Genomic DNA, 22,299 nt, shown 5'->3' on the forward strand with positions numbered 1-22,299 from the left:
AAAATCTTCTAACAAACAAGCATCCAGGGCAGGACGACTTCCCAGGGGAATTCCACCAAACATTTAAAGAAGGGTTAACACCTTTTCTTTTGAACCTGTTTCAAAAGATAGAAATGGAAGAAAAACTTCCAAACTTATTCTATGAGGCCAGCATTAACTTTATTCCAAAACCAGACAAACCCCACTAAAAATGAGAACTACAGACTAATTTATTGGATGAACATGTATGCAAAAATTCTCAACAAAATACTAGCAAACCAGATCCAACAATACATTAAAGGAATTATTCAGCACAATTAAGTGGGATTTATTTCTGGGATGCAGAGCTGGTTTAATATCCTCAAATCAATCAGTGTGATACATCACATTAATTAAAAGAAACGATTAGAACGACATGATCCTCTCAGTAGATGCTGAAAAAAGCATTTGACAAAATGCAGCATGCTTTCTTGACAAAAACCTCCAAGAAAGCAGGGATAGAAGGATTATACCTCAAGATCATAAAGGCCATATGCAAAAGACCCACAGCTAATATCATCCTTGATAGAGAAAAACTTAGAACTTTCCCCCTAATGTCAGGAACACAACAAGGATGTCCACTCTCACCACCGTTATTCAACATAGTGTTGGAAGTCCTAGCCTCAGCAATTGGACAACACAAAAAAATAAAATGCATCCAAACCAGCAAGTCAAACTTTCATTCTTTACAGAAGACATGATACTTTATGTGGAATACCCAAAAGAGTCCATCTAAAAAGTTCTAGAACTGACACATGGATTCAGCAAAGTCTCAGGATGTAAAATCAATGTACAGAAATCAGTTGCATTTCTATATACCAATAATGAGCAGCAGAAAGAGAAATCAAAGAATCGATCCCATTTTTAATTGCACTAAAAAACATAATACCTAGGAATAGACATAACCAAAGAGGTAAAAAATATATACACTGAAAACTATAGAAAGCTTATTAAAGAAATTAAAGAAGACACAAAACAATGGGAAAATATTCCATCCTCATGGATTGTAAGAACAAACATTGTTAAAATGTTGATAGTACCCAAAGCAATCTACAAATTCAATGCAATCCCTATCAAAATAACACCAACATTCTTCACAGAGCTAGAAAAAACAATCATAAAATTTCTATGGAACCATAAAAGACCCAGAATATCCAAAGTAATGTCGAAAAGAAAACCAAAGCTGGAGCCATCATAATTCTGGACTTCAAGAAGCTTTACAAACCTATAATCGTGAAGACAGTGTTGTACTGGCACGTGAACAGATGCACAGATCAATGGAACAGAATAAAGAATCCAGAAATGGACCCATAAATGTATGACCAATTCATCTTTGACAAAGCAGGAAAGAATATTAATGGTAAAAAGACAGTCACTTTAGCAAATGACATTGGGAAAACTGGACAGTGACATGCAGAAGAATGAACCTGGACCACTTTCTTACACCATACACAAAAATAAACTCAAAATGGATAAAAGACCTAAATGTAAGACAGGAAAATCTCAAAATCCTAGAGGAAAAAAAACAGGCAACAACCTCTTTGACCTTGGCTGCAGCAACTTCTTCCTTGACATGTCTCCAGAGGCAAGGGAAACAAAAGCAAAAATGAACTATTAGGACCTCATCAAGATAAAAAGCTTCTGCATGGCAAAGGAAACAATCAGCAAAACTAAAAGGCAACCAACAGAATGGGAAAAGTTATTTGCAAATGACATATCAGATAAAGGGTTAGTATTCAAAATGTATATAAAGAACTTATCAAACTCAACATCCCAAAAACAAATAATCCAATGAAGAAATGGGCAAAAGACATCAATGGACACCCTTCAAAAAAAGACATACAGATGGCTAACAGACACATGAAAAAATGCTCAACATCACTCATCATCAGGGAAATACAAATCAGAACCACAATGAGATACCACCTCACACCTGTCAGAGTGGCTAAAATTAACAATTTAGAAAACAGATGTTAGTGAGGATGTGGAGAAAGAGGAACCCTTCTGCACTGCTGATGGGAATGCAAACTGGTGCAGCCACTCTGGAAAACATAATGGAGGTTCCTCAAATTTAAAAACAGAACTACCCTACAATCCAGCAATTGCACTACTCGGTATTTACTCAAAGGATCCAAAAATGCTAATTTGAAGGGGCATATGCATCCCAATATTTATAGCAGCACTATTAACAATAGCCAAAGTATGGAAAGAGTGCAAATGTCCATCGACTGATGAATGGATAAAGAAGATGCGGTACATATATACGAGGGAATATTACTTGGTGATCAAAAAGAATGAAATCTTGCCACTTGTAACAACATGGATGGAACTAGAGTGTATTACACTAATTGAAATAAGTCAGCCAGAGAAAGACAAATATCATATGATTTCCCTCATATTGGCATTTAAGATACAAAACAGATGAACATAAGGGAATGGAAGCAAAAATAATATAAAATCAGAGAGGGAGACAAACCTTAAAACACTCTTAAATACAGAGAAGAAACAGGGTTGCTGGTGGGGTGTTGGGTGGGGGGGATGGACTAAATGGGCAAGGGGCATTAAAGAAGATGCTTGCTGGGATGAGCACTGAGAGTCATATATAAGTGATGAATCACTAAATTCTAGTCCTGAAATCTTTATAATGTTATTATTATATTATATATTAACTAACTTGTATTTAAATTTTAAAAATGATAAAACAAAACAAAATAAAATAGTTTTCTAGATCTTGATTTGGCAGTACATATATTTTTCAAAACTTGTAAAATATGTATGATAAAAGGTTAATCTCAGTTGTTATCTTATGTATAACTCCATAAAACTGACCCAACACAGGCATGCACACACAGAGGTATGAACTAAAAGGCCTCTGAGATTATTTCATACCTAGCAAATCAATAGTAATAAATATATTCCAGATGATAGAACTAACAGAACAAATCTGATATAGATGTATCCAAATTGGTAAGTGCTAAACCAGTCTGATGATGATGATGATAAAGCTAAATTTTACAACCTTTGGATTCCTCCCCCAAAAAGATGTTCATAAGAATATTTTTATTCTTCTATTTTTATTCTTCTAAAATACCCAGGTTGTATAAATACAGAGAACAAAATGATGGTCGCAAGAAAGGAGAGGGGTAAGAGATAGGCAAAATGTGTGAAGAGAAGCAAGAGATATAGTCATCCACTTATGGAATGAATCAGCCATGAGAATAAAGGCCACAGCATAGGGAATATAGTCAATGGTATTGTAATAGTGTTGTATGGTGACAGATGGTAGGAACACTTGTGGTGGGCAGAGCATAAGATTTAGAGATGTTGAATCAGTCATATTGTACACCTGAAACTAATGTAACATTGTAGGCCAACTATACTCAATTTTTCAAAATTTTCAAAAACAGATGTGCCTGGGTAGCTCAGTCGGTTAAGCACCTGACTCGGTTTTAGCTCAGGTCATGATTTCATGGTTTCATGAGTTCAAGCCCCAGGTCAGGCTCCATGCTGGCAGTGCAGAGCCTGCTTGGGTTCTCTCTCTCCCTCTCTCTCTTCCCCTCTTCCTTATGGTGTCTCTGTCTCTCTCAAAATAAATAAACTTTAAAAAATTACAAATAAAATAAAATGAAACCCCAGGTCAGCCCTCATCATCCAGATCGTCATCTCCATATGGCTTTGTTCTTCCCCTAAGTTGACCCACTTTTGCAGCCCACACTCCTCTTCCTTGCTCTTCTCTGTTCTCGGGTACTCCCCAGTCTGTCTCATCAGCAAAACGCCCATGTATCCTCAACCTCTTATGTAAATGTTCCCTTAACCTTTTTGCTATATCTGAAATCTGGATCGCTTTGAGGACACCACTTTCCCTATAACCTTCTTGTCCGGTTGCTGTTTTATCTTCCAAAGGTTTCCTATTTCACTAAACTAGAAACAATAAGAAGAGACCTTCCTTATTCCCCATCCACTGGTCTGTTCACCTAACTATATCTTTACCTGGGTGCTCTCCCTTCCCTGGTATTCTTCCAGATAACCTACTATTCTAAGCCCACCCCTCCAGTTGAAACCAGTTCAACTTGTTTTTAGCACAGTGCATGGGAACTAGTTCTTAGCATGATGCATGTGCTGAAGGACATCATTCTTGCCACTGGCTACTGTCACTATTGGGATTAATCAACATTTCATAAACCATCTGAACATAATCAATTTTCAATTTCCTCTGCATGGATTACACACTATGAATTCTTTCTCTTCATTCAGACTATCTCCTTCCTCATAGTCTCAATTCCCTCTGGTCTGCCAATTGAAGCAATTTTAGTGTTTTGTTGGTCAGGGATAAATTGCACCTGTAGGTATTCAACTTTCTGGCTGTAGGCTGTGCCTCAGTACCCATCCCTAAGGGCTATAATAAAGCAGAACATAAAAAGATCCTGTGCTGGGATCATTATTAAACCCCATTTATGAAGCAGGCACTTGCTGACTCTCTGACCTCAGATACTCTGTGCCTTCCCACCCCTGTGGATCTCAGAAATGCCCATTCTCACTTTGCTTTAGCCAACAGCTCTGACTTGACACACTGCTATTGTTCACCCTTGGCTGGACTCCTGCAGATCAGTGCTAACTCTGACAGCTAAGTAGAATATATCCACTTTTCAAAACAAATTAAGATGTATTATGTCACATGAAGAGAAATAAAAATTGGAAAAATTAAAAAAAAAAACATTTAACAAGTGATCTCTTTCCCTTCCAAGAAACTGTCTAGAGCCTTCTGTTTTTCAGTTTTGCATAAACTTGGGCAGACTTGGCAGAAAGGAAAGGCCATGCAAGGGTATTTTACAGCGTGCTTCCCAACTATGGCTGAGATAACACAGACCCTAAATATCAAACTCTCAACTCAGCACAGGACAATGTTCTATACCAACTACCTGTCCTCTCACCAAGAGTACAAGCCTAACCTTCCTTATACACAAAGGATGAGCTCTGTACCATGACAGATGGTTCTGGCATCTGGATGGCCCATTTTTTATCAATCAAACCACACACACAGGCAGGGAACTCCGGCCCCCAGTTCTGGGATACAATTAGCTCATTTAGCAGCATGCCTTCAGAGTCCTTTCCTAGGTAACCCATCCCAACTTGATTCCTAGGTAACCCATCCCACCTTGATATAAGCTGCACTTGTCACAGTCTTTCATTTTCCGTTATAAACAGTATTTTCTAAACTTACACCCGTTTATTTATTTCCTTTTTACTGCTCTCATTTCCCTTTCTTCCCTCGTGTATAAAATGAGAACACCAAAAAAGGTCACTGAATTTCCCAACTATTTTAAATAGGAGATATTTTTATTCTTATGTTATAAATCAGGAATCTGAGATTCAGGTAATATGAGTAGCAAAAGGTCACACAAGTCAGGACTGGTGCTCAAATATGAACTTGGAACTCTTGCCTTGAATCCTTCCTACTTTCATTAGACTAGGCTCTTGTCAACATAGGTGATAAAGGAATAACTCAGGGTATATCATAGTGTAGGGGGTCAAGGGCACTAAGAGATAGTATAGAATTGTGTTTGGCAAACAGGGGATGCTTATGCTAAAAAAAATGAATGATTCAATAGATACAATATTAATTGATTTTCAAATTTAATCAGCTTCATCAAATATATTGCCACAATCCATAAATTCTTGCTTCTCACCTCTGGCAAGCATGGTCTGCTGTCACATGGTAACTACTCACATACTCTAACGGCTCTTAACTAAGGTCTGGTTTTCATGGCCTTCGGCATAGAAAGGTCAGCCAGACACTGTAGGAAAAACGAGGTGGTAAGCAAGGGACAAGCATCTCTGAGGACATAGGAGACAGCTGAGTGTGGCTTTGACATTTATAAGAGTTGGAAATATCTCTATTTAGAAAACTTCTATAAAGATATCAAAAGCAGAGCGCCTGGGTGGCTCAGTTGGTTAAGCATCTGACTCTATTTTGGATCAGGTCATGATCTCACAGTCGTGAGATTCAGCCCCACACGGGGCTCTGTGCCAACAGCCGGAGTCTGCTTGGGATTCTCTTTCTCTCTTTTCTTTCTTTCTTTCTTTCTTTCTTTCTTTCTTTCTTTCTTTCTTTCTTTCTTTCTTTCTTTCCTTTCCTTTCCTTTCTTTCTTTCTTTCTCTCTCTCTCTCTCTCTTTCAATAAACAAATAAACATTTTTTCTAAAAATAGATCAAAAGTGACCTATAAAGATAGCTAAAATCCTAAATTCCCACAATGAAATGAGATTAATATTATATCCTCATAAGTTAAAGGATTCAGAGAGAGATAAAACTCTGCTTTTAAGTTTAGTTTATTATTAATTGAAAAGTACCAGATGTTTTGTTTTTCCTATAGAAAGCCAAACAATATGTTGTCTTGATTAGGTGACTTCTTTGAAGCCTTCCATTAGTCACATGAGTCAGTTGTTAGTCAGCTCTTTCTTCAGATCTCACATAGTTTTAAAAAAGATTATTTCTATCATTGCTGATTCATAGTTACCAAAATAACATGACTGCAGGTCATGTGTATTATATTCATCCGGGCTGTTATGGTTTGGTGCCAACAGTTTAAGTGTGGTGGTCTCTGAGGTGTTAGAACTGAGGTTCAATTCCAAGCAACAAGGATGCTTCTCACACTGGACCAGGAGCTGCCTCTGCAAGGCAGACTCCATGCCTTTCTCTTGTTTCCTTGAAACAACGAGAGCCATAAGAACATATTCTACCCTCAAATTCAAACTCACTGGGTCAGAAGCCCTGAAAAAGGGCATTGATTTCAGAGAGGAGTCCCAAAAGCACAAGGCTTCTTGCCTTAAACCCAATGATTTCTTTGAGAGATGAAGAGTTCACTTATTGCCTATATATTTCAATTTACTTTCCAAAGGTGGAATTTAAACATATAAAGGATGTTTATCTGGTTCAAATTTAGAGCGAAGTTATAGTGTCAAGAGGGAGTCTTGATTTCTCAGAATATGTTTGGCCCTAGTGTGTGATTTATCAATCAGTATATCACATTTGATGAATGTGTTTGCTTTTGGTAGGGAGCAGACCATTAGGCCTTACAAATCCTGCACCTTCAAGAGAGGAGGAAAGTAACTTTGATTTCTCTGTCCTTTCATGATTAAGATGAACTGAGTTGATGAATACATTTTCTGGATTGCTTAATACCTCCCAGATATCAGTATCAAGAAGTTGGCAAGGCAGGTAAAAAGATTTCCATGAGCAAGAAGCAAATGAGAAAGACTTCCTCTCTTGAATAAATCCCTGTTAATTCCTGTGGGAAACTTTTTTTTTTGTCCAAACATCCTTCCTCCTCCTTTGCCTTGCTCTATTCTCAGTGTTTTTAAATACACCAAATATGGGTTTCTGCTAATAGCTGGTAAATGGAGTTGGGGGAAAGCCATGATACAGCCCCTCTACTGTAGCCATGGAAATAAAAAGCAAGATGTATCGTATAGCCACAGGGGGACATCACATCTTCCTTCCTCCTGGTACAACTTGTACAGTCATTAAATGTGATTAAAGTTTTGGGGACCTAGACACAGTCATAATCTGTTTGGGTACCGCTGTCTTGGTCCATCCCTGCAGCTAGAAGGGAATCACCCTCTTTGTGTAAATGTTTGCTTTGTTGGAGATTCTTAAGCAGAAATTAATAGTATACATGCTTTGGGAGTATTAAGTCAGCCATGATAAACAATTCCTAGGCAATGTTTAGACAGACCAAAATTCTCCCTAAGAATTGTGCACATGGACAAAACAACCTATTTGGCATCTATATACTAGGACCATCTATAAAACAAAGAGCAAAGTAGAGAGCTGTTCATTAACAAATTAATATGTTCTATCAATATAGGTGGGTAACAAATTAATGACTAGACAAGTACTAAATCTCTATTTTTTTAATATTTATTTATTTTTGAGAGAGACAGAGACAGAGTGTGAGCAGGGGAGGGGCAGAGAGAAAGGGAGACAGAATCCAGAGCAGGCTCCAGGCTCTGAGCAAGTTGTCAGCACAGAGCCTGAGGCGGGGCTCAAACTCAGAAACCGCGAGATCATGACCAGAGCCAAAGTGGGACACTTAACCAACTGAGCCACCCAGGCACCCCTCTATTTTTTTTTTTTTTGTAAGGTAATGAATCATGAGTGTGTGATGCTCTTTGCCAGCAGTGACAGAACACACTTGGAACTTCTTTGGAAATTTGCTTTGATCTCTTGTTTGAAGTCATGTGCCAATATTCTGGCCCCTTGTGATGTTAACTATCACCACCTCCAGGCCATTAAAGAGCTGAAACTAATCAGGTAGAAGTGATCCAAGAGAAGTTTCAATACAACACAGTCATGGGTTCAGGTTAGCTTGGTCTAGGTGTTCAGGAGCTCAATAAAGTTGCAAATATTTTAAAAGAAAATACGCGTGCGCGCGCACACACACACACAGTTTTCCTTAGTCCAAATCAGAATCCAAGCATTATTTAGGGCATTCTCAGTAAAAACTGGATGTTATATTTCTTTATGGGAATCAATAAAATGGAGCAACCTTATCTGAAAATCCTTTGAGGCTGTGTTACTTTCCCCATAGTGTTGACCCAGAAAATTGGAGAAAACACAGTTACAAGCCAATTCCATGGGGCAAAAATCTTATTTTGAATAACATCTTAATACTGACTTCTAGCCAAAAGAAAAAAGTGGCTTTGGACTGGGGTGGGGGATGTAGAGGGTGGGGAAGACAAGGGGGGAGGAATTTATTCCATTTCTGTTGTCTGATTCACAAGTGTTGTTAAATATTTACCAGAAATCTGACAGCAATTTCTTAACATTTGTTAATCATAGATAACATCATTCAATTAACAACTCAATAAACTTCTTTAAGGTTGTGCAAGGTAAGTCTCACTACCTTAACACTGTTAACCCATCCTTGTAGAATAAATATTTGTTTTTGGTTTCTCTGTGCCAAGTTTTGTACGATCGTGTAATCTAAATCTCCTTTTGTAAATAAGGTATGCCCTCAAGAGGATGAGAGTGCAGAATCTAAAGCCTTGTCTGTCTTCTCTCTACAGGTCCTTGAACAAAGGGTTTCTTGTCTCCAGAAAAATAGACTTAGGGCACTTCTGACAAGTACCCCAGCAGAAATGTCTTTGAAAAATACTGCAATGACAGTTTAAGTCTCCTTTGCACACATTTTCTCATATCTTCCATCCTGTGTTGTATATATACCAGGGCACCAAATGGCTGAAGATCATATTTTCCGATTTTCTGATTATCATTACTTCTTTGTAACAATTTTCATTGAATTCCAGCCTAATTTCTTCCCCAGATCCTGTATCTTATAGATCCTTGCTTTCATGATTAATCTTACCCTGAGTTAGCTGGAACAGAACTTATGATGGGTCATCCTGTGATGGTCATTAACTATTGTGTGCACAAACACATCACTGAATGGTACTGGGGGTACATCTCCCTTGTATGCAGAGGAAAGCCGCCTGCATGGTATGACTTCTCCAACCAACCACACATACAAACTTTTCCCTACTTGCTGATATTAAATTTCTAAAAAGAGAATAATCCATTTAACCAAAAATTCTCATAGCAAAGTACACAATAGGCATTATAACTATTATTATCACTATTATTAGAAATCTACTTTTTTTAAGATTATTTATTTTGAGAGGAGGGAGAGAGGGAGAGATAGTGAGAGTGAGAGAATCCCAAGCAGGCTCCTCACCATCAGTACGGATCCAATGCAGGGCTCGAAGTCACAAACCATGAGATCACGACCTGAGCCAACCAAGAGTAGGATGCTCAACCAAATGAGCCACCTAGGCACCCCAGAAGTCTACTTTTATAGAATACTCTAGGATATGAAAAAATGACAAATTCTCACTTATATATAAATGAGTGGTATCAGGTTCTTCCTGAGAATATATTTTGATAGAGGGAAGGGGAATGAAGAGAAGATAAATTACATTTATTGAGGAAATACCATACCCCAGACTTTGTACTAGGTGCTTTATATAAATTATCTCATTTTAATTTCTACAGTCATGGTAAGCTATAGATAAAATTACCTTCATTTTACAGATGAATGAACTCAGTCTCAGAGGAAGTAAGAAGTCTGTCCAAAGTCCTATCCCTGGTAAATAGTAAGTGTGGTATTCAAATAAGTCATTTTAGCAAAGCAGCAATGCTCTAGGGAGGGGAAAGGACTGTGATGTGCAATTTTTTTTTAAATACATATGCACACACAAAATCTCAAATTAGTGAGGACTGGGGTGATTAATTGGAGACCATGAAAAGTGGTCTACCTAAATTTTGGGTAGCCTTGAAATGATCATAAAATTTGGATAATTTGTGCTAAGTCAGACTATATCTAACATAATTAATCTCTGCCCTTTCTCCCCATTTTATCTAAGAAGAAGGTGTGTGTGTATATATATATGTGTGTGTGTGTGTGTGTGTGTGTGTGTGTGTGTGTGTGTGTAACAAAGAGAGAGACATAGAGAGAGAGAGAGAGAAGAGAAAACACACTAGATTCTCAGTTCCTTTAAAAAGAACGAGTTGAGGGGCACCTGGGTGGCTTAGTCGGTTAAGTGTCCAATTTCAGCTCAGGTCATGATCTCAAAGCTTTGTGAGTTAAAGCCCCTTATGAGGCTCTGTGCTGACAGCTCAAAGCCTGGAGCCTATTTCAAGTTCTGTTCCTCTCTCTCTCTCTCTCTCTCTCTCTCTCTCTCTCTGCCCCTCCCTTGCTCACACTCTGTCTCTGTGTCTCTTCAAAAATAAACATTAAAAACAACTTTTTTTTAAAGGAATGAGTTGAGGGGTGCCCAGATGGCTCAGTTTGTTAAGCAGCCAACTCTTGATTTTAGCTCAGGTCATAATCTCATAGACCTGAGATCGAGCCTGCCTTGGGCTCTGTGCTGAGATTGAACCCTGCTTAAGATTTTCTTTCCCCACTACCTCTCTTCCTCTCTCCCTCCCTCCATCCCTCTGCCTCTTTCTCCCATTTGTGCTCTCCCTTTAAAATAAACATAAATAAATAAATAAATAAATAAATAAATAAAGTGAGTTTAACTCTCTTACAAGTCTTTATCCAGACAGAGTTAAAATAGATATTCCAGGGAAAAAAAATCCAGAGTTAGAAAAACCATGAGTGACTCAATTGTCATTTCCAGTATTTAAATCAAAATTAATCACACAGACCCCAGGGTTAGCCCAAGTCCCTTCCACCTATTTTTCCTCTCTCTTTGCCAATAACCAGTTTTTGATCTATTTCAAAAATGAAAATTAACTTTAAAATACTTCCTGAAGCATTACCAGAAATCATATTTTCAATGTTTAAATGTCTTACATTATTCTAAGGTTCTAAGTTGTGCCCAAGACCACAGAGAAAAATGGGGCATTGATTGGGACAACCACGCGAAAGACAATGTTGCAACATGAAATAAGTATAGGATTCAAAGTGAGTCATTTGAAAATAGGATAAAGAAGAATGGCTAGAAAAGGTAGTGCTTCATGACAACAATATTTCAAATAAGACACAAGGAACTTGTCTGTATTCACATGCACAGGAAATGCCACATGAACTGAATATTTGAGCACCAGCTGGCTATGGATCACTCTGATTCAACCATTTAATTAATCCTATCCTCTGTCCTACAGTATAATTGGAAATTCTCAGGTTTAGGCGCACAACAAAATCACCTGAGGAGCTTTTTGCTTTTAAACACTACTGATGCCTGGGCTCCAATACTAGACATCTGTTTTTTTCTTCTTTTTTTAATGTCTATTTATTTTTGAGAGACAGAGAGACAGTGTGCGAGTGGGGTAGGGACAGAGAGAGAAGGAGACACAGAATCTGAAGCAGGCTGCAGGCTCTGAGCTGTCAGCACACAGCCCAATGTGGGACTCGAACTCACAAACCACAAGATTATGACCCGAGGCAAAGTCCAATGTTTAACCAACTTAGCCACCCAGTTGCCCCAGGAAATTTTGATTAATTGCTATATGATGGAGGCAAGGCTGTAATATTTTTCTAAAGATAGGTGATTCATTGTGAGCCAGGATTGAGCATTATTATATTACTTGTATGAAATGAATTAGAAAGTTTATCCCCCACCCCTTAGGGTTGCCAGAACTATCATCATGATAGTTGTAGTGAGTAGTGAGGCAAATTACTGATCCCTGAGACTCAGAGTCCACATCTTTAAAATGGAGATTAGAGGCATTAATTAGAGGCATTAAGGCATGTGCTTTAGCATGGGGCTCAGATCATCATATTTTCAAAATAAATGTCTATGCACCAGGACACTTTACTATTCTTTGATGAAATGCCTCTAGAATGAACATTGAATGTAACTTGTATATGAACATATCTCTTAAATGTAACAGCATTATTTCTTTTGCCTATGTAACTTAAACTATGGCTTCAGAATGCCATAACAATTGGCTTGAAGATAGGAAAATACTATCACCTAATATTCCATATTCTCAAACTGGAAAAACAATGTTTTTGGTGTGATGCTTATTAATTTTATTTATTTTGTTTAAAACTGACAAGCTAACCCTATACTTGTAGCCTCATACTTTGATATCAAGCCTCTTGGACTGATATCAAAGTTGGTGGTCTTGGTGACAAAAAACTCCCAACTTCCTGTTTAGACTTTGAATACTCCCTACCCTGTATTACTGAGAAATTCATGTCATTTTATTGTGACACTGAAGGAAGAATTTAATTTACATCCATTTTATCTTGATTAGGCTACCAGAGTTCCTGAAACAAAGTGTATGTTTACTATATATCTGTTAAATTTATTTCCAACAATTTACTTCAGTATCCTGATGATTAAATGATGTAACACAGACATATGACCCAAATCTTGGTATCTGCTCACTGTCAAAGATTCTAGAAGCAAGCAAGTGAAAGCACCAATATTTCCTGTGCAATTACTGTACAGCTTAAATTTAGGAGTATCTTTTGCTTTCATGGAAGCTTTATGATAATTTATGTTTATATATTTTGAGGAGCAGGTTTTATTTTCTTTCTATTCTGGATCTGTAATCAAATCTTTGACAAATTAGTTAGCTTTTCCTCCATTAATGGAAAAGAAACTTTTCCATAAAGTTGCTTCAGAGAGGCATTTTGTCACTCGTAAAGAATTTTAGAGTACAGGGTAATTTTTTCTTCATGAATACACAGACTGCTGCTATATTATATAGAAGAGTACTACTTAAGTCATAGTAATAAAGGATAAAAGTATGACTGCATGTGACACACACTGTTAGTTATTGGCCAGTATTTACCCCTACACTTAATGCCTTACAGTAGAAATGTGCCCAGACACAAGTGATACATTATGATTAGACTCAGTCAATCATGAAAGTTTTGTTTCTTGATTTCCCAGCCTCCCTAGCAGCTAGGGATAGTTACATGATCTAGTCCTGGCCATGAGATGTAGAGAAAAGTCTGCCAGGAGGCTTCTGACATTTTTGTGTAACAGTTAAAAACGGAACAGACACTGAGACATGGTCCTTTCCTTTAGCTTCCTGATTTGAATAAGGTATCCTTAGTTGACTGAAGCCTCAGAAACCATCTTGTAACCATAAGGCAGAAAACCTAAGGACAAAAGACTACAAAATAAAAACAATGGAGCTAAGAGATAAAAAAAATCCTAGATCTTTGATGGAATCATCGAGGAGCTGAATCAATGCCAGCAAATGCCTACTGCAGACTTTTTATTACATGTGAAAATTACTTAGAAGAGACCCATAGTTTGCATGTATGAAATATCATAAAGCATAACATCTTCTCCCAATAAAATTCATAAGATGGTAACATTTCATCTGCGAGTCAGAAATAGTCTTTCATAACAAATGAATCACTAGGAAAGACATTTCAAATCCAATGTCCCTGTTGCTCATTTTCCTTCCGGACTCCTCCCATTAAAAACAAACTCTTTTACCTCAGACCACAATTCTTTACTGCCATATAAATAGCTTGTCTCTCTGTCTCTCTCAAATATATATGTGTTTATATATACATATATATACATAATTTATACTCAACTTCTTTGAATAATTCTCTTCTCTTTAAAACATAGTTGTGAATGTTTGGGAAAGCGATTAATGTGAGCAATGGGGTTTCTTGACTGCAAAGGAGATATTTCTAACATACTTTAATTCCCATGACTAGCCCAATGCCATTGCATTTTTTTAAGGAATAGTAAACTGACTTCTTATATCAATTGTGTCCAAATTAAGGAGTTGCGAGTAACCTTGGTTTCAAATTAACCAAAACAGAGATACCCACAGAAATAGCACAGGTGAGTAAAGATCTCTTACACAGAGCTTTTTACCCATCTGTCTCATCAGAGATCAGGATTAAGAGAATTAATATGCCTGGAAAATCCAAAGGCTATTTTCTAATCCTGAAAATCCTGATTACTTGCATAGACTTGGAAAAGTATCTAAATTCTTAATGCCCTAGATACTAAATTTACATAATAATAATTCTTCCTGTTCACATCATAATTTTTTTATTTTCTTTAATATTTTTTATTTGTTGTTGAAGGAGAGAGAGAGCATGAGCGGGGAAGGAACAGATTGAGAGGGAGACAGAATCCGAAGCAGGCTCCAGGCTCCGAGCTGTCAGCACAGAGCCAGGTGCGGGGCTCAAACCCACAAACTGTGAGATCATGACCTGAGCCAAAGTCAGACGCTTAACCAACTGAGCCACCCAGGTGCCCCTCACATCATAAAATGTTAAGGAAATTACTAACACCTCATAAGATGTTGAAGAAATTGCCAGTAAGTTGTAAAGTACTGCACATAACGTTGCTATTAAAATGTTTCTTTCAATGTCAAACACTCCAGAAATACCTAGTTACCAGTTTAGATATACTCTAGCCACTAAGCTAACAATACCAACCATAGCACTAGTTTATTTGGGGGCACATAGAGATTATAATATCCTTATAATTCTGCTTGACCTGAGCATAGGTTTATTAGTGTTAAGGACTTTTTTTGTTTTTCTTACTATATCAACAGACATTCAACCATGTGATGGTCTAATAAATAAGATAGAGCTAAATAGTAAAATTACAAATTTTCTTAGAACAAAGTTCCAGAAAAGTGCTATAGTTTTCAATATTTGTCTACAATATTGTCAAATTATTCAAAAATGAAGTACCCAGAGTCTTAATCTATCCACTCTGCTCTTAAATTGTTTTAAATGTTTATTTATTTTTGAGAGAAAGACAGAGTGCAAGTGGAGAAGGGGCAGAGAGGGAGAGAGACATAGAATGTGAAACAGGCTCCAGGCTCTGAGTTGTCAGGACAGAACTCTCAAATTGCAAGATCATGACCTGAGCTGAAGTCAGATACTTAACCAGCAAAGCTACCCAGGCATCCCTGTCCACTCTGCTCTTAAACCATAAAATACTACAATAAGACTGTAGCATATAATAACTGTTTACCTATTTACCAATATACAAAATATTTACATATTTTACAGAACATAATAGTGTCCTGAAAAATATATACAAATATACCATTCTTAATAGATGCTTATAAAAATCATTACAATCACGTGGATTTTCATGGTGCTCAGAATGGTCAAAGAACTACTTAAAAGCTAAAGAGATCAGGGGTGCCTGGGTGGCTCAGTGGGTTAAGTGTTCAATTCTTTGTTTCAGCCCAGGTCATAATCTCATGGTTTGTGGGTTCAAGACCCACGTCAGGCTCCATGCTGACAGTGTAGAGCCTGCTTTAGATTCTCTCTCCCTCTCTCTCTGCCCCTCCCCCTCTAACTTTCTCTGTCTCTCTCTCAAAAATAAATAAACTTTAAAAATTTATTTAAAAAAAAAGCTAAAGAGATAGCTTATAAAAGCAATTGTCTAATAATCCCTGTGTTGAGAAAGGTAAGTGTATATTACCTATTTTCTAGGAGTGTAGAAATATTTCTGAACCTAATTTACTACTAAATAGCATTAAAAGACAAAAAAAAAAGGTAGATTTTTAATTGAAATTTTCTTTTTTTCCCCACACATCAACCTTCTTTAGAAGGCTAGTGGTACTGAAATGTCATATATTTTCATTTAACTTCCCTATGCAGAGAAGTAGGAAAATGATAGGAGATGAAGAAGCATGAAACCAATTAAAAGATTTCATTTTTTTTTCAATATATGAAATTTATTGTCAAAATGGTTTCCATACAACACCCAGTGCTCATCCCAAAAGGTGCCCTCCTCAATACCCATCACCCACCCTCCAGTCCCTCCCACCCCCCCATCAACCCTCAGTTTGTTCTCAGTTTTTAAGAGTCTCTTATGCTTTGGCTCTCTCCCACTTTAACTTCTTTTTTTTTTTTCCTTCCCCTCCCCCATGGGTTTCTGTTAAGTTTCTCAGGATCCACATAAGAGTGAAAACATATGGTATCTGTCTTTCTCTGTATGGCTTATTTCACTTAGCATCACACTTTCCAGTTCCATCCACGTTGCTACAAAGGGCCATATTTTGTTCTTTCTCATTGCCCTGTAGTACTCCATTGTGTATATAAACCACAATTTCTTTATCCATTCATCAGTTGATGGACATTTAGGCTCTTTCCATAATTTGGCTATTGTTGAGAGTGCTGTTATAAACATTGGGGTACACGTGCCCCTATGCATCAGTACTCCCGTATCCCTTGGGTAAATTCCTAGCAGTGCTATTGCTGGGTCATAGGGTAGGTCTATTTTTAATTTTCTGAGGAACCTCCTCACTGTTTTCCAGAGTGGCTGCACCAATTTGCATTCCCACCAACAGTGCAAGAGGGTTCCCATTTCTCCACATCCTCTCCAGCATCTATAGTCTCCTGATTTGTTCATTTTGGCCACTCTGACTGGCGTGAGATGATATCTGAGTGTGGTTTTGATTTGTATTTCCCTGATGAGGAGCGACGTTGAGCATCTTTTCATGTGCCTGTTGGCCATCCGGATGTCTTCTTTAGAGAATGTCTATTCATGTTTTCTGCCCATTTCTTCACTGGGTTATTTGTTTTTCGGGTGTGGAGTTTGGTGAGCTCTTTATAGATTTTGGATACTAGCCCTTTGTCCGATATGTCATTTGCAAATATCTTTTCCCATTCCGTTGGTTGCCTTTTAGTTTTGTTGGTTGTTTCCTTTGCTGTGCAGAAGCTTTTTATCTTCATAAGGTCCCAGTAGTTCATTTTTTCTTTTAATTCCCTTGCCTTTGGGGATGTGCCGAGTAAGAGATTGCTACGGCTGAGGTCAGAGAGGTCTTTTCCTGCTTTCTCCTCTAAGGTTTTGATGGTTTCCTGTCTCACATTCAGGTCCTTTATCCATTTTGAGTTTATTTTTGTGAATGGTGTGAGAAAGTGGTCTAGTTTCAACCTTCTGCATGTTGCTGTCCAGTTCTCCCAGCACCATTTGTTAAAGAGACTGTCTTTTTTCCATTGGATGTTCTTTCCTGCTTTGTCAAAGATTAGTTGCCCATACGTTTGTGGGTCTAGTTCTGGGGTTTCTATTCTATTCCATTGGTCTATGTGTCTGTTTTTGTGCCAATACCATGCTGTCTTGATGATTACAGCTTTGTAGTAGAGGCTAAAGTCTGGGATTGTGATGCCTCCTGCTTTGGTCTTCTTCAAAATTACTTTGGCTATCCAGGACCTTTTGTGTTTCCATATGAATTTTGGAATTGCTTGTTCTAGCTTCGAGAAGAATGCTGGTGCAATTTTGATTGGGATTGCATTGAATGTGTAGATAGCTTTGGGTAGTATTGACATTTTGACAATATTTATTCTTCCAATCCATGAGCATGGAATGTCTTTCCATTTCTTTATATCTTCTTCAATTACCTTCATAAGCTTTCTATAGTTTTCAGCATACAGATCTTTTACATCTTTGGTTAGATTTATTCCTAGGTATTTTATGCTTCTTGGTGCAATTGTGAATGGGATCAGTTTCTTTATTTGTCTTTCTGTTGCTTCATTGTTAGTGTATAAGAATGCAACTGATTTCTGTACATTGATTTTGTATCCTGAAACTTTGCTGAATTCATATATCAGTTCTAGCAGCCTTTTGGTGGAGTCTATCGGACTTTCCATGTATAGTATCATGTCATCTGCAAAAAGTGAAAGCTTGACTTCATCTTTGCCAATTTTGATGCCTTGGATTTCCTTTTGTTATCTGACTGCTAATGCTAGAACTTCCAACACTGTGTTAAACAACAGCGGTGAGAGTGGGCATCCCTGTCGTGTTCCTGATCTCAGGGAAAAAGCTCTCAGTTTTTCCCCATTGAGGATGATGTTAGCTGTGGGCTTTTCATAAATGGCTTTTATGATGTTTAAGTATGTTCCTTCTATCCCGACTTTCTCAAGCATTTTTATTAAGAAAGGTTGCTGAATTTTGTCAAAGGCCTTTTCTGCATCGATTGACAGGATCATATGGTTCTTATCTTTTCTTTTATTAATGTGATGTATCACGTTGATTGATTTGCGAATGTTGAACCAGCCCTGCATCGCAGGAATGAATCCCACTTGATCATGGTGAATAATTCTTTTTATATGCTGTTGAATTCGATTTGCTAGTATCTTAGTGAGAATTTTTGCATCCATATTCATCAGGGATATTGGCCTGTAGTTCTCTTTTTTTACTGGGTCTCTGGTTTGGGAATCAAAGTAATACTGGCTTCATAGAATGAGTCTGGAAGTTTTCCTTCTCTTTCTATTTCTTGGAATAGCTTGAGAAGGATAGGTATTATCTCTGCTTTAAACGTCTGGTAGAACTCCCCTGGGAAGCCATCTGGTCCTGGACTCTTATTTGTTGGGAGATTTTTGATGACTGATTCAATTTCTTTGCTGGTTATGGGTCTGTTCAAGCTTTCTATTTCCTCCTGATTGAGTTTTGGAAGTGTGTAGGGGTTTAGGAATTTGTCCATTTCTTCCAGGTTGTCCAATTTGTTGGCATATAATGTTTCATAGTATTCCCTGATAATTGTTTGTATCTCTGAGGGATTGGTTGTAATTCCATTTTCATTCATGATTTTATCTATTTGGGTCATCTCCCTTTTCTTTTTGAGAAGCCTGGCTAGAGGTTTGTCAATTTTGTTTATTTTTTCAAAAAACCAAATCTTGGTTTCGTTGATCTGCTCTACAGTTTTTTTAGATTCTATATTGTTTATTTCTGCTCTGATCTTTATTATTTCTCTTCTTCTGCTGGGTTTAGGCTGCCTTTGCTGTTCTGCTTCTATGTACTTTAGGTGTGCTGTTAGATTTTGTATTTGGGATTTTTCTTGTTTCTTGAGATAGGCCTGGATTGCAATGTATTTTCCTCTCAGGACTGCCTTCGCTGCATCCCAAAGCATTTGGATTGTTGTATTTTCATTTTCATTTGTTTCCATATATTTTTTTAATTTCTTCTCTAATTGCCTGGTTGACCCACTCATTCGTTAGTAGGGTGTTCTTTAACCTCCATGCTTTTGGAGGTTTTCCAGACTTTTTCCTGTGGTTGATTTCAAGCTTCATAGCATTGTGGTCTGAAAGTATGCATGGTATAATTTCAATTCTTGTATACTTATGAAGGGCTGTTTTGTGACCCAGTATATGATCTATCTTGGAGAATGTTCCATGTGCACTTGAGAAGAAAGTATATTCTGTTGCTTTGGGATGCAGAGTTCTAAATATATCTGTCAAGTCCATCTGATCCAATGTATCATCCAGGCCCTTGTTTATTTTATTGACCATGTGTCTAGATGATCTATCCATTTCTGTAAGTGGAGTGTTAAAGTCCCCTGCAATGACCACATTCTTATCAATAAGGTTGCTTATGGTTGTGAGTAATTGTTTTATATATTTGGAAGCTGCCGTATTCGGTGCATAGACATTTATAACTATTAGCTCTTCCTGATGGATAGACCCTGTAATTATTATATAATGCCCTTCTTCATCTCTTGTTACAGCCTTTAATTTAAAGTCTAGTTTGTCTGATATAATTATGGCTACTCCAGCTTTCTTTTGGCTTCCAGTAGCATGATAAATAGTTCTCCATCCCCTCACTCTCAATCTAAAGGTGTCCTCAGGTCTAAAATGAGTCTCTTGTAGACAGCAAATAGATGGGTCTTGTTTTTTTTATCCATTCTGATACCCTATGTCTTTTGGTTGGCGCATTTAGTCCATTTACATTCAGTGTTATTATAGAAAGATACGGGTTTAGAGTCATTGTGATGTCTGTATGTTTTATGCTTGTAGCGATGTCTCTGGTACTTTGTCTCACAGGATTCCCCTTAGGATCTCTTGTAGGGCTGGTTTAGTGGTGACGAATTCCTTCAGTTTTTGTTTGTTTGGGAAGACCTTTATCTCTCCTTCTATTCTAAATGACAGACTTGCTGGATAAAGGATTTTCGGCTGCATATTTTTTTCTGTTCATCACATTGAAGATCTCCTGCCATGCCTTTCTGGCCTGCCAAGTTTCAGAAGAGAGATCAGTCACGAGTCTTATAGGTCTCCCTTTATATGTTAGGGCACATTTATCCCTTGCTGCTTTCAGAATTTTCTCTTTATCCTTGTATTTTGCCAGTTTCACTATGATATGTCGTGCAGAAGATCGATTCAAGTTACGTCTGAAGGGAGTTCTCTGTGCTTCTTGGATTTCAATGCCTTTTTCCTTCCCCAGTTCAGGGAAGTTCTCAGCTATTATTTCTTCCAGTACCCCTTCAGCACCTTTCCCTCTCTCTTCCTCCTCTGGGATACCAATTATGCGTATATTTCTTTTTAGTGTATCACTTAGTTCTCTAACTTTCCCCTCGTACTGCTGGATTTTTTTATCTCTCTTTTTCTCAGCTTCCTCTTTTTCCATAATTTTATCTTCTAGTTCACCTATTCTCTCCTCTGCCTCTTCAATCTGAGCCATGGACGTTTCCATTTTATTTTGCATCTCGTTTAAAGCGGTTTTCAGCTCCCCGTGACTGTTCCTTAGTCCCTTGATCTCTACAGCAATAGATTCTCTGCTGTCCTCTATACTGTTTTCAAGCCCAGCGATTAATTTTATGACTATTATTCTAAATTTACTTTCTGTTATATCATTTAAATCCTTTTTGATCAGTCATTAGCTGTTGTTGTTTCCTGGATATTCTTTTGAGGGGAATTCTTCCATTTGGTCATTTTGGATAGTCCCTGGAGTGGTGAGGACCTGCAGGGCACTTCCCCTGTGCTGTGGTGTATAACTGGAGTTGGTGGGCGGGGCCACAGTCCGACCTGATGTCTGCCCCCAGCCCACCGCTGGGGCCATAGTCAGACTGGTGTGTGCCTTCTCTTCCCCTCTCCTAGGGGCGGGATTCACTGTGGGGTGGCGTGGCCCGTCGCGTCGTGCAAGTGGGCTACTTGCACACTGCCAGGCTTGTGGTGTTGGGGATCTGGCTATTAGCTGGGTGGGTAGGCAAGGTGCTCGGGGGCAGGAGGGGCAGGCTTAGCTCGCTTCTCCTTAGGTGATCCACTTCAGGAGGGGCCCTGTGGCGACCGGAGGGAGTCAGACCTGCTGCCGGAGGGGTGGCTCCGCAGAAGCACAGCGTTGGGTGTTTGCGCAGAGCGAGCAAGTTCCCTGGCAGGAACCAGTTCCCTTTGGGATTTTGGCTGGGGGATGGGCGAGGGAGATGGCGCTGGGGAGCACCTTTGTTCCCTGCCAAACTGAGCTCTGTCATCCCGGGGCTCAGCAACTCTCCCTCCGTTTGTCCTCCAGCCTTCCCGCTTTCCGAGCAGAGCTGTTAACTTATGACCTCCCAGATGCTAAGTCCCGCTTGCTGTCGGAACACAGCCGGCCCCTCCGCTTTTGCAAGCCAGACTTGGGGGCTCTGCTTGGCCGGCGAGCCGCCCCTCCGCCCTGGCTCCCTCCCGCCAGTCCCTGTAGCGCCCACCGCCTCTCCGCCCTTCCTACCCTCTTCCGTGGGCCTCTCATCTTCGCTTGGCTCCAGAGACTCCGTTCTGCTAAGCCTCTGGTGGTTTTCTGGGTTATTTAGGCAGGTGTAGGTGGAATCTAAGTGGTCAGCAGGACGCGCAGTGAGCCCAGCGTCCTCCTATGCCACCATCTTCCTAGTAACTCCTAAAAACTCCAATTAAAAGATTTCAAATAAAATTTTTAAAAATTGCTGAAAACTAAAAAGCAGAAAGCCACAAACCCAATAACGCCAGTGGCCAAAGACTGACAAAAAACCAAACCAAAACAAAACGAAACAAAATACCAACAACCTACCTCATATCAAATCCTCATCAAATTGATAAAAAAA

The sequence above is a fragment of the Panthera tigris genome, chromosome A2, assembly GCF_018350195.1.
Source record: "Panthera tigris isolate Pti1 chromosome A2, P.tigris_Pti1_mat1.1, whole genome shotgun sequence".
Lineage (NCBI taxonomy): Eukaryota > Metazoa > Chordata > Mammalia > Carnivora > Felidae > Panthera > Panthera tigris.